This window comes from Papaver somniferum, chromosome 8 (genome assembly GCF_003573695.1).
Source record: "Papaver somniferum cultivar HN1 chromosome 8, ASM357369v1, whole genome shotgun sequence".
Taxonomy (NCBI): Eukaryota; Viridiplantae; Streptophyta; class Magnoliopsida; order Ranunculales; family Papaveraceae; genus Papaver; species Papaver somniferum.
In genome coordinates, this window is record NC_039365.1 from 84069745 (window position 1) to 84082471 (window position 12727).

Below are 12727 nucleotides of genomic sequence, written 5' to 3' on the forward strand. Positions count from 1 at the left end.
AAACAAGTTTATGAATTGTACTTCCTTTAAACGAATGTAAAAACATTGTTTCCTAGGACGAAATCTTCACTCATACCCATACATAATCACAATAAAATTCATACGATTATGTCGATGTCTTATATACGAAGTTCAAAAGATAAGCGTTATACTTTATATTGTATTCCTTAATACTATGTCTAACTAGAGTATAATCATTCACATCTTCGCAGTTATGTTTTCAATATGCACGACTTGAAAGATACGTTAGGGAATGAAACAGTTCAAGTCAAATATTACTAACCTCAAGTGGAAGGATGATGTCGTCGTTGTAGCTCCTTACTTCTTCACATTCTTCAAGTATTCACGTAATACTTGTAATGTCTCATATCCTAATACTTTCAAGCTAACCTATACGAAGTTGACTCTAGTATATAATCAAGCGACTCTTTAAATGAGTTTTGACTCACTAAAATATGACAACCAAACTTGACATACCAACGCTTAGTGGTTTCAACCGAGCTATAATCTAACAACATGACCAATCGACATTTACAACACAACCCAAATAAGCTTCACTCATAGGGATCTGAGCAATTCGTCCCGTTGCTTTTACAGAGCTTTCCTCTTGTATCATTAAACCGTCACCCATTAATACAACACTAACATTATTTGATTCCAAATTAAGAGTAATTCCTATTGTAACTTCTTCAAATTCTACTAATTCTCATGTCATTACTTCATCAAGACAATGAATACGAGCTATGTCGACGCCTACTTGAAGTACGGTGACGATATTCACTCATTAGAGAAATGTTTCCAATAAATATGGTTTGTTCTTGTATATCCCTAACGGTTTTTCAAATTAATCCCGCAGGTACATATAATTCATAAGAATATGTCAGTGATTCATACACAACATCTATTTCTTTTATCAAGGGTTCTACCAATTGATAAGTTTCCACAAATAATTGAAATTCAATTTCTTGATCTATATCTTCTATTTTTGGAAATTTATAAAGTTCTTCCATCAGGCCCTGATGAATGAACCTACAAAACCCCTCAAATTGTATCTGACTAAACCCAGGTAATGTAGACATTCCCCTCATTTCCATCCCGGAGCATGTTTCTGCCAAGAAAAAAAGCGCCGCAGCAATAAATCCATGAGAAATTATTTGGAAAATGGCCCCGTTGAATCCCGCTCCACTTGGCTCTGGGGGATATAGATCAGTTGGTAGAGCTCTGTCCTTGCAATTGGGTTGTTCCGATTACGGGTTGGATGTCTATTTGTCCAGGAGGTAATGATAGTATAGGTGGCTCGTTGTACTAATGGGTGACGATTTAATGATACAAGAGGGAAGTTCTGTAAAAGAAACGGGACGAATTGCTCAGATCCTTGTGAGCGAAGCTTATTTGGTTCGTGTTGTAAATGCTCTGGTAAGACCTATTGATGATAGGGGTGAAATTTCATCTTTGGAATTCCGGTTAATTGAATCTCCCGCTGAATCAGCGGCTGTTGACACTGAAGACGGTGGATGATATGGGATATGGGTGTAAACGCTCCTGCAGTGGTTATCCATTTATCGAGAGTCTTCCCTCTCCCATACGCTTGAGTCTCTAAAGAGCCTCTCACGTTGGTCAAGTACCTTATGGTTCACATTCATTATTTAAATAACCATGCTTCATTGACCGTAAAGAACGTGTATTAGAATTATGTCCTTCTTACAAGGCATTCCCCTTGCAGGATTGACAGAAGTGCTAGATGAATACTTCGAGAGAAAATAGAAGATGTTTCTTTTCATTCCTCGTGAGCCGATGATCTCTCCGAAGCAAGAAATCAACGCCATTGCCTCCCTTTTCTCATTAAGTCCACAGAGTGACACCTTACTGTATTTAATGTCGATTCACCCATACTTCCATTCTTTATAGAGGTCGCTTTAGCTTTCCATCTGGGAGTTGTATGAGTGGTAACGTCCTAGTACGGCTATGTGAGAAGGGCAGTGGACAGAAATGGCCTTGTTGTACCTCATTCACGTCTTCAATGGGGTCTGCTCTTTCTTCTTTGGGAGTATGCCAATATGATCTTAATGAGGTGCGAGGCTTTGCAAACTTCACTGGAATTAACTATACAAATAAGATCACAACTTGTCAAAGACTCTATATCTCGAAACTCGTATAGAGAAGTTATAATATGGATTCACGCCTTTTGGAAAGAGAAACTAAATTAAGTACTCTTTTAACTGAAGGAAGTACGACTGATTTACCAATAGTAGATACTCAATATGTGGATGTTTCGGCTTATATCCCTATCAACGGAGAGTCCTCTACGGTCGAGTTCTTTCGAATCTCCGGACATACTTGTAAGACAAGAAAGTGAGTTCCTCCCTTACTTTAACAAGTAAGTGGGAGTTTACAAAGTATAACATCATCTAATTCTGTACTAACACTTCGTAGTCACGAGTGAGTCCTCAAACCCACCCTTGAAGTCGACTAACCCCTGCTTCTGTTGATTCCCGTCTCTTTCATTTCCCTACTGAACCTCTCTTTATTCTGACATATAAATGCGGGAATCGAAGAAATGATGGCAGAACATGCTCACTAAGAAATCACCCGTAGTGGGATCTCAGTCTATTTGAGAGTCTTTCTTTTCATCGTAATCAAAGATCTTTTCTTGTCAATCATTTTTTTTCCAATTAACCAAAGAACCTAATGGTCATCCTTGGCCTGCTATCGCCAAGACCTATCTTAAGAACCTTCAACATCTCTTGCTACCCTTCCCAACTTCCCCGCCCAACTTTGATGCAGAAGATGCTATAAGAGACAGTTTTGATCGAATGTGTAGAATAGGTGGGAGGTTAAACCAATCCTGAAAGACCACTCTTTCGTCTAAGGGTACCTAACCGCCACACCGAGAATTCGGAGATGGGTAGGACACTCAGAATATCTCTCTCAACTTGGATGTCGATATTTGCTTATGTATGCGGCACTAAAGGCAACTTCATTCATAGCCCAGTCCGTGTCTGACTCTGTGGAAAAGGTATTTCAGCATCCCTGACTTCGGGCAAGACGCCCGTTTCTCAAACTGAATCATGCCAACACTATGGAAGTTCCTGGATCGTGTGAAATAAGAGTCGTACCAATACTTCTGATTTCAGAATACAAAATGGAAATATGGATATGGAGATTCCGCGTGAGTGAACCTCAACATCAAGTCTCTAAGTCAAATCCATTCGAGAAAGATGGAGGATATGTTAGTGACCTATCATGGCATAACTGTCTACGAGGGAAAGGAATGTCTCATTTTTGGGTCTGAATCTCGACAGTCATGTCTCTCTTAGATTCTCCGGTCAAAATCAAACAGAACTCCATTCAATTATCCATGGAAACGAAGTTTTTCGAATTATCCATGGAAACGGAGTTTTTCGAATTCTCCCCGAAACTGGAGGATCATTTCGAAATCTTCGAATGTATTCGAGGGTTCAATGTGACTATTGTCACTTCGCCCAACACACAAGATGAGACTTTATCATCATGGAACAGCTACTTTCAACAAGATGGGGATCAAGAAGATTAGGAGAAGCGAAATTATCCATGGAATCCTTAATTCACCATTTCGAACCTTATACAAAAGGTTTTTCCGTAGCAGCTCCTTCTACCTATACCGTAGTTGAAGCACCTAAAGGAGAATTTGGTGTCTTTTTGGTCACTAATGGAAGCAATCGTCGCTACCGTTGTAAGATAAGAGCACCTGGTTCTACGAGCTACTCATACTTGATGTATTCCTGGTCGAGTCTACGTAAAGTAAAAGGCCGTTGGTGCGGGTCCACGTAATTTCACAAGTCCTGAAGCTTATAATCTTTAATCTATATATGTTGTTCAGTCTTTGGTTATAGATATCTGAAAGTCTGCTTGAGGCTTCTCAGGTCTAGAACCGTTCCAAAGCTAGCAAGCTATGTTTCAAGGTATACTTTTCTCAAAGTTTCAAGAAATGTTTTTGGGCCTAGATCCTCGGTAGGAGAAATTGTCTCAGTTGATAGTTGGGAATCCATTTCATCAAGCATAACTGGGTCAGTAGATTTGAGACTCGTTATCGCAAGTGCAAGTAGTCTAAGTCCAAATAGAAAAGGTTTTGTGCTTGTTGATTAAGCATGATCTGACGAAAGTGGGATCCGAGAGTTTATTGGAACTTAAGTCAATATTGGGTCTTTTATTTTCCCGGAATCTATAGGAATGCCTAGATTACAGTGCCTTGCGTGAACAGGGAATGAGTTAAAAGAGCTTGCATATTGGTACTGAAATGCTCATGTAACCCTGGCCTACTCTAAAAGTGAAGCTCTAAAATGTCTCCTATTGAAATGTTGTTTTACGAAAAGTAGGATTGAGATTATCTGTTTGGGTTGACGCATTATAAGAATTTAGATAGTGACTCACACCATTAGATGTTTCTAGAGCGGCTTGCTCGAAAGAATAATAGCCCATCCACACTCAAACATCGAGATTGTAAGGTGTCAATTCAATGTAATATTTTTTTCGGATAAATGCAAATCAAATAAAGTTCCACTATAATTTCTATTTGAACGTTCAATAATCTTTATATTAAGGGAGATAGGTCCATAAGTAGAAGCGGAGAAAGTGGCTCAAGAGATGAAGTTCTTGGTAAGTTTAGGCTTCCTACGCCAGAAACTACTGTAAATATTGGTGATATTTAATCTGCTGGTGGGAGAGCAGGAGAAGCGTCTACGGGTAAAGTACCGTATCCATATAACTGCTTGCCACCTACGCTCCGCCATCCACTAAAAACAGGGTTGTGGGAGAGAAATACAAGCGTCGTGATACTAGGCGAAGCGGTGGAGTGTTGTACCCTAAATGGTGAGAGTCCAGTAGATGAAAACATCACTATCTTATGCTCTGAACCGAGTAGCATGGGGCACGTGGCCTTTGTCACTCAAGTGTACGTCATCTGCTGTTCTTAGGCCCTTTCTTCCATGAAAGAGTCCATCGACTGCCTTCAGGCCTGTCCTTTGAGTATGCGATTCCGAGACAGGTCCCTCTCCTTTCAGTCGAGTGCCTTCGTCCTTCCACATCCATTGGTTACTTTGAATTAGCTATGTGTAAGAGCAGTAGTAGGTGGAAGTGTAGAAAGCCTGAATCTTATTTTTTTTGGTAGTACGAAGGGGGAATTGGCCCAAAAATTGGATATTGGTCAAGATGCAACTGGGCGACGTCGGAAAACTCAAGTGCCCCCCGAACCACGCGAAATGGTCACCTATTACACGGCTCACTGACTCGAAAGCTTGAACTGCACTATATGAATCAGAACGTATCAACATACGCCTAAACCCCCATTGAACATAATCTTTCACAAAACTCTCAACAAATATTATCAACTAATCAGAATGGTTGGTTGTTCGACCAAGGTATTTGATTCTCCAAATACATCAACATCATTATTGTATACTCTTTCATATGTATGGCGCAACCCAATCCATGATTTTCAAGTTTCGAATCCCGTATTTTTTTTAATCTAAACTTATTAAAAAAAAAAGGAAATTCACTATGAAGAATCAACGAATGAGTTGTGGTTAGGGGTGAAATGCCACTTGAAACTAGAGCTAGCTGGTTCTCCCCGAAATGCGTTGAGATCAGGTACGGTTACACAAACCTAAAATCGTGCATTTCATTTGTGTGTAACAAGTTAGGTTTTCGATCTAACGGTTGAAAGATATTAGCTTGAATCTAATCAGGTTTTCATATAACGGTGAATATTGAATGCTTTGTTACCAAGCTAACATTGATTGCAAACCCTGATTTGAAAGACTATATAAGGGAGAACTCTAGCAACTGGGAAACCTAATCCCCACACCTTACGTGTGATACTAGTTGTATTAGATAGAGTCGATTCTCCTTTAACCTTAGGTTTCTTCTTGTAAACCAGGTTAACGACTTGAAGACTTCATTGGGATTGTGAAGCCATATCGATACTACTTTCTCGTAGTTGTGTGATCTGATCTTACATATTCTATCATACGAGTACAATCGTAAAGATTGGCTTGAGATTGATATCTCCGATAGGCAAGATATAAAAGTAATCACAAACATCTTTGTCTCATCGTTTGTGATTCCACAATATCTTCTTTCACCGCGTCGATTAAGATTATTGTGAGGTGATTGATAATTCTAGGCTTTTCTTCGGGAATATAAGTCTGGGTTATCAATTGGTTCATGTTCACCTTGATTTATCAAAAGACGGAACAAAACTCGTAGGTATTTATGTGGGAGACAAATTTATCAATTACCGTAGACTTTTATGTGTGATACAGATTTGTTTATTTAAGTCTTTGACTTTGGGTCGTAGCAACTCTTAGTTGTGGGTGAGATCAACTAAGGGAATCAAGTGCGTAGTATCCTTCTGGGATCAGACACGTAAGGAGCGCAACTGTACCTTGGATCAGTGTGAGATTGATTGGGGTTCAACTATAGTCCAGACCGAAGTTAATTTGTAGTAGGCTAGTGTCTGTAGCGGCTTAATACAATGTGTGTTCAATCTGGACTAGGTCCCGAGGTTTTTCTGCATTTGCGGTTTCCTCGTTAAAAAAATTCTGGTGTTTGTGTTATTTCTTTTCCGCTATATTTTGTTATATAATTGAAATATCACAGGTTCTGCATTAGTTCAATCAATTAGAATATCCGACCTCTTGTTGTTGATTTACATTGATTGACACTTGGATATTGGTCTTTGGTACCATCCAAGTTATCTCTCTTATATTTAATCGGACTCGCAGATTTCTATTTGCTTGAGTAAGGATTAAATCAAGAGATCGAGATATTATAACTCTTTGATATACTTTATTAAGATTGAGTCTGGTTGATTCTCTTGAAAGTATATTGGAGTTAGTCCATACAGATTGCTAAGAGAAATATTGGGTGTGGTTCTTGTACCCCGCTTTTTCAATTGGTATCAGAGCTGGAAAACACGTTTAAAAACCTTATAAGTCTGTGTTTGTAGTGATCCGACTCTAAGGACAGAAGTTCTATCTCCATAAACGTACCACCAATCTTCGATGGATCAAAATACATATGGTGGAAAATTGTTGCGTGCTTTTCTTCAAGCTCGTGATTTTGAAACATGGGTACGTGTTGTTAATGGATATAATCCTCCGGTTAATACAGAAGGCGATGTATCTATACCTAAGGATGTTAATAGGTATAATCCAGAAGAAATCCTTGCTGCAAAGCAAAATTCTGATGGCTTAAATGTTATCATACATGACATTACCCCAGGTCCTCAGCACCATGTATACACGAGCACAAAGTCTAAAGAAGCCTGGGACATCTTAGAAGCTGTATTTGAAGATAATAGATACAATTATAAGAATCATGCTATCGTTGAAGGGAATAACCTTCATACTCTTTCCAGAAATACTCTTTGTGGAAAGATAAAAATTCTTGATCAAAATTTTGTTCATACGTCTGCATTCAAGGTTGTTTCTAACACAAGTGAAGCCTCTAACTTGTCTTGGACGGATGAATGTTGTCCAAATAATGGTTGTATAGATAAACCACTGATAACAGAAAAGATCAAGAAATTTGTAAAAAGAAGCAATAGATGTGATAAACGTCTTTTTTCAGCATTTGCTTGTGATGATTCAATAGAAGAAGAAAATTCAAGTGTCAACATTGTGGATGCTTCCGATGGATGTTATGAACCCTCATCTCTTGTAGCAGAAACATTCACATACTCAAATCCTGATTCAGAATTTGAGTCTGACACAGAGATTTTTGAATTCTTGAATAGAGATGTTATTCAAGAAAATATTGAATTAAAAGCTTCATTGAAGAAAATGGAATCATCATCCAGGTGAAAAATCTTGAGATAGATTGTCTTAATGATAAACTCACCAGAACCATTGCTCTAAAGGAAAAGGAGATTAACACTCTTAAGGATGATCTACAAAGATTATCTGGAAGTTCTGACAAAATTTCGGCAATGCTATTTGGTCAGAAATCCTTTGGAAACACGAGTGGTTTAGGATTTAAAGGAAATTCTGCAGACACAACCAACCCTGTTGTTTCTATTGATCATAGAAAAATAAAGGGTGATGGTTGTATTAAACAGAAGATATTTCAACAAAACAAAGAATCCTTGATTTGTTCATTTTGTGGTAATGCAAATCATGTTCAAAGCACATGTTGGAGGTTCAAGAGGAACAACAAAAGAGCTGCCAAACTGCAAAAGAACATGCAAAAATTGAACCTGGATAATCAACATGGTTCTCCTAAAACCAGTGCTTCCAGAGTCAGAAGAGGTAGGAATTCTGTTTATACAACAAATCTTGGTAAATCACTTTGTGGTAAACAAGGGGAGTGCTTGGCTCACAACGTCACTGTCTAATACAAGATACGTTCGCATCCTCATCTTTAAATTGAGAAAATGAGGTTATGCGTCTATGTGGCTCAAGTGTTTTATTTATTTTTGTTAAGAAAATATTCTCCTAACAATATAGATAATGGATCATTAAACTACAAAAGACTTGTCCTTCTAGGGTTTAGACGTTCATAAGTCTATTTATTAAATCATTTGTAGACTTCCTCTTTTCCTAAAAAGATACAGTTTCATGGCTCCTGTAACTAGAGGCACCACAAGCAGGGATGCAGTCGAAGCAACTAACGTGTATCTGTGTAAAGGAATCTCTTCCTCAAAGGTGAAGAAAGTGAAGGCTACAAATAATGGAGAAGGTTCTTCCTCTAATTGTTTCTTGTCTTTTTATCATCTTGATGATAAATTCAGGGGCTTGGTGAAAGAATTCATCAACAAAAGAAACGATTTAAAATCTCAAACTGTTTCGTCTTCAAAAGAGTTAACTCACTATGAACGAATGTTGTCTCCAACAAAGAACACCTTGCGTGAACTAAAAAGAGAACTTAGTGAGTTGACAGATATTTCTGAATATTTGGAGGAATTGAACGATCCCATAATCAATGGGTTTTTCAATAATGAGAAGGAACTCTCAGTAGATGCTCTGAGAAAGATCTACAACGATTAGTAAGTATTCGAATGAGAATTTTATTTTTTGTTTTATTTATAAGAATAACTAGAGTTTGGAATAGCCATTATTGTGATTACACATAGCTATGTCCAACGTTTTTGTCTTCATCTTTTTAGGTTTATTTGTTTAAATTATAAAAAATTGTATGGAAGATGATATTATTGCAGTATTAATCTTTATGGTTTTATATATTGCAATATGTTATGGGATACGTGTGTTTGCGTCCGTGAACCATGATTGTCCCATACCTTGTCAAAAGTTATATCTTTCGTATGTCGATATGCATATATTGATAAAAGAATGAATGGACTTTTGACATCATAAAAGTTAGAAGCCTATTATGTCATTATTGATGGAAGATAGTATGAACTTTTATTTACGAGGATTATGTCTATTATATGTCATTGTGCAAATAGTGATGGAAAATAGAATGAATCCTTATCTATTCCACAGTATTGATCTTCCCTGATCCATATTTTATGTATATAATGTGCGGCTCCGTAAGTTTTCTTATGTTGAGCATTTCCGATTTAATTAATCATGGGTTTTCTTGTGGTTAATTGAATTGAGTATTAATTGGATTCAAATCCATATTCGTATGTGATTTGTTATGTCCAAAGAAATCCTTCTTTTCTCACGAAATTAAGGTCGCTCTTGTTGTTCTTTCGAGAATGACATATTATGGGGGATAGTTCTTAATTGAACTTGTGCTTAATTGCCAAATATTTGTGGGGAGTGCGGTTGTGGAATATTGTAGGGGTTATCTTGTATCTTTATAAACTCCTTGATGAAAGCATTTAGCTTCGGCTATATGATTGCATCTAAATAAGTTGATATGTGCTTTCTTTTGGTCATGAAATGTCTCTATGGAAATTTTCATTATGATCCCATTCTTGTACCTTTGCCAATTTTATTGACAAAAAGGAGGAGAATTAATATGTAGTTCACACTACAAATACATATGGTTTTCGGATCATTATGTAAGGGGGAGTGGTTTCCATGTGAGATGGAGTATTGAATAATGGGTAGTGATACATATCACCATGGTATTGTTGTCGAAGTTGTGATACAATTGAACTTTGATACTACATAATGATACTATGACACTGTATAACAATGATCGAGAATTCTGTTTTCTCATTGTTATAGCTACGGATTTTCAACAACGGTGATGCTAAACTTACAACCTTTGGAATCATTGGAGTACTTGGAAGTGACGAAGATTTCGAGTAATGTTGAAGATTAGGCACGTGGAATAGGAGCTACAAAAGTGTATTATTTATTTTTGTATTCCATATGTATTAATAGTTTTGTTACTAAAATTGACAAAGGGGGAGATTGTTAGAGCACTGCTCGGTCGAACTCGCATACATTGCTATCTCAAGCATGTTTGTCAATGTTAGTGATCAAAACTATAAGTCTTGATTTCTAGTCTAATATAGCTAAGTCTCGGACTAGGATAGAAAGTGTAGTTAATCTCAAGAACTCCATGGCGATTATCATACAAGACGAAGACATACTCAAGGAACTGGTGGAACTTCATCGACTAAAAGGTATGTGGAGACTTGAACTTATCTATCACTCAAAATTCTATCTACTCTATCCACTATCTAGAGACAAAATTCGTTTTACTATATAAACTTTGATTATACACATTTTCTATCTCGAGCCGAGTGTATCTCGCCTATCTATTTCTCGAAATATGTGTTGGTAAGCTTTCGCTTTGGACAAATTCATCTTTACCTAGTGACGAAAGTCATATTATGTTTCAATCACTTGAAAATGGCTTTGACGAAAAATGGTTTGTGAATAACAACTATATAAGGTCCTCTAAGAATGTTTCAATGATTGAAATGAGAGTTTAGAATATATAACCAATGTTGGATATAAGCATTGTGTGGTAACACACATATATATATATAAGTTTGTATTCCTTGAACCAAAGTATGCGTACTTTGTTGATCAGGAAAACCAGTCCGCGAACTGTCGGAGGTTCTCGACCCGAGAAAATCTGCTGGAGTTTGTAAACTCTTCCGAGAACTTAAGTCCGCGAACTAAGTCCGCGTACTTGAGTTGGTTATTTCTGAAGACGATTATTCGTGAACTTAAACTTATGTAAACAAGGGAATGCAAGTTTGCAAATCGTGGTTATAAAGTTCATGAATCGATTCGAGTGAATCAAATCGTTTTTGCTTCGATTGTGTCTTGTATACTTCTATAAGATCTAAGCAATTGAACAACTCTCTAACTAGTTCATTCGAGTCATTTGAACTAGTTATGGTAAAGAAGAATATGGTTAATATAAAAGTGATCATATGGATAACCATTTGATTAACTATTGTTGAACCAACAAATCTACATGTTTGGGTATGGTTACACAAACTTAAAATCATGCATTTCATTTGTGTGTAACAAGCTAGGTTTTCGATCTAACGGTTGAAAGATATTAACTTGAATCTAATCAGGTTTTCATCTAACGGTGAATATTGAATGCTTTGTTACCAAGCTAACATTGATTGCAAACCCTAATTTGAAAGACTATACAAGGGAGAACTCTAGCAACTGGGAAACCTAATCCCCACACCTTACGTGTGATAATAGTTGTATTAGATAGAGTCGATTCTCCTTTAACCTTAGGTTTCTTTTGTAAACTAGGTTAACGACTTGAAGACTTCATCGGGATTGTGAAGCCAGACCGTTACTACTTTCTCGTAGTTGTGTGATCTGGTCTTGCATATTCTGTCGTACGAGTATAATCGTAAAGATTGGTTTGATATTGATATCTCCGATAGGCAAGATATAAAAGTAATCACAAACATCTTCGTCTCATCGTTTGTGATTCCACAATATCTTCTTTCTCCGCGTCGATAAGAATATTGTGAGGTGATTGATGATTCTAGGCTGTTTTTTCGGGAATATAAGTCCGGGTTATGAATTGGTTCCTGTTCACCTTGATTTATCCAAAGACGGAACAAAACTCGTAGGTATTTCTGTAGGAGACAGATTTATCTATTACCGTAGACTTTTCTGTGTGATACAGATTTGTTTATTTAATTCTTCGACTTTGGGTCGTAGTAACTCTTAGTTGTGGGTGAGATCAGCTAAGGGAATCAAGTGTGTAGTATCATGCTGGGATCAGAGACCTAAGGAGCGCAGCTGTACCCTGGATCAGTGTGAGATTGATTGGGGTTCAACTATAGTCCAGACCGAAGTTAATTTGTAGTAGTATAGTGTTTGTAGCGGCTTAATACAATGTGTGTTCAATATGGACTAGGTCCCGAGGTTTCTCTGCATTTGCGGTTTCCTCGTTAAAAAAATTCTGGTGTCTGTGTTATTTCTTTTTCACATTATATTTTGTTATATAATTGAAATATCACAGTTTGTGCATTAGTTCAATCAATTAGAATATCCGACCTCTGGTTGTTGATTTGCATCGATTGACACTTGGATATTGGTCTTTGATACCATCCAAGTTATCTCTCTTATATTTAATCAGATTCGCAGATTCTATTTGCTTGAGTAAGGATTAAATCAAGAGATCGAGACATTATAACTCTTTGATATACTTTATTAAGATTGAGTCTGGTTGATTCTCTTGAAAGTATACTGGAGTTAGTCCATACAGATTGCTAAGAGAAATACTGGGTGTGGTTGTTGTACCCCCGTTTTTTCAGGAATCACCCAAGTACCCTCATACATAA

At 37.2% G+C, this 12727-nt stretch overlaps 1 pseudogene; it reads left to right on the plus strand.

Moving 5' to 3' along the window:
• Nucleotides 1-2170: 2170 nt before the first annotated feature.
• LOC113305723 lies at nt 2171-3553 on the plus strand (annotated as a pseudogene).
• Nucleotides 3554-12727: the final 9174 nt, after the last annotated feature.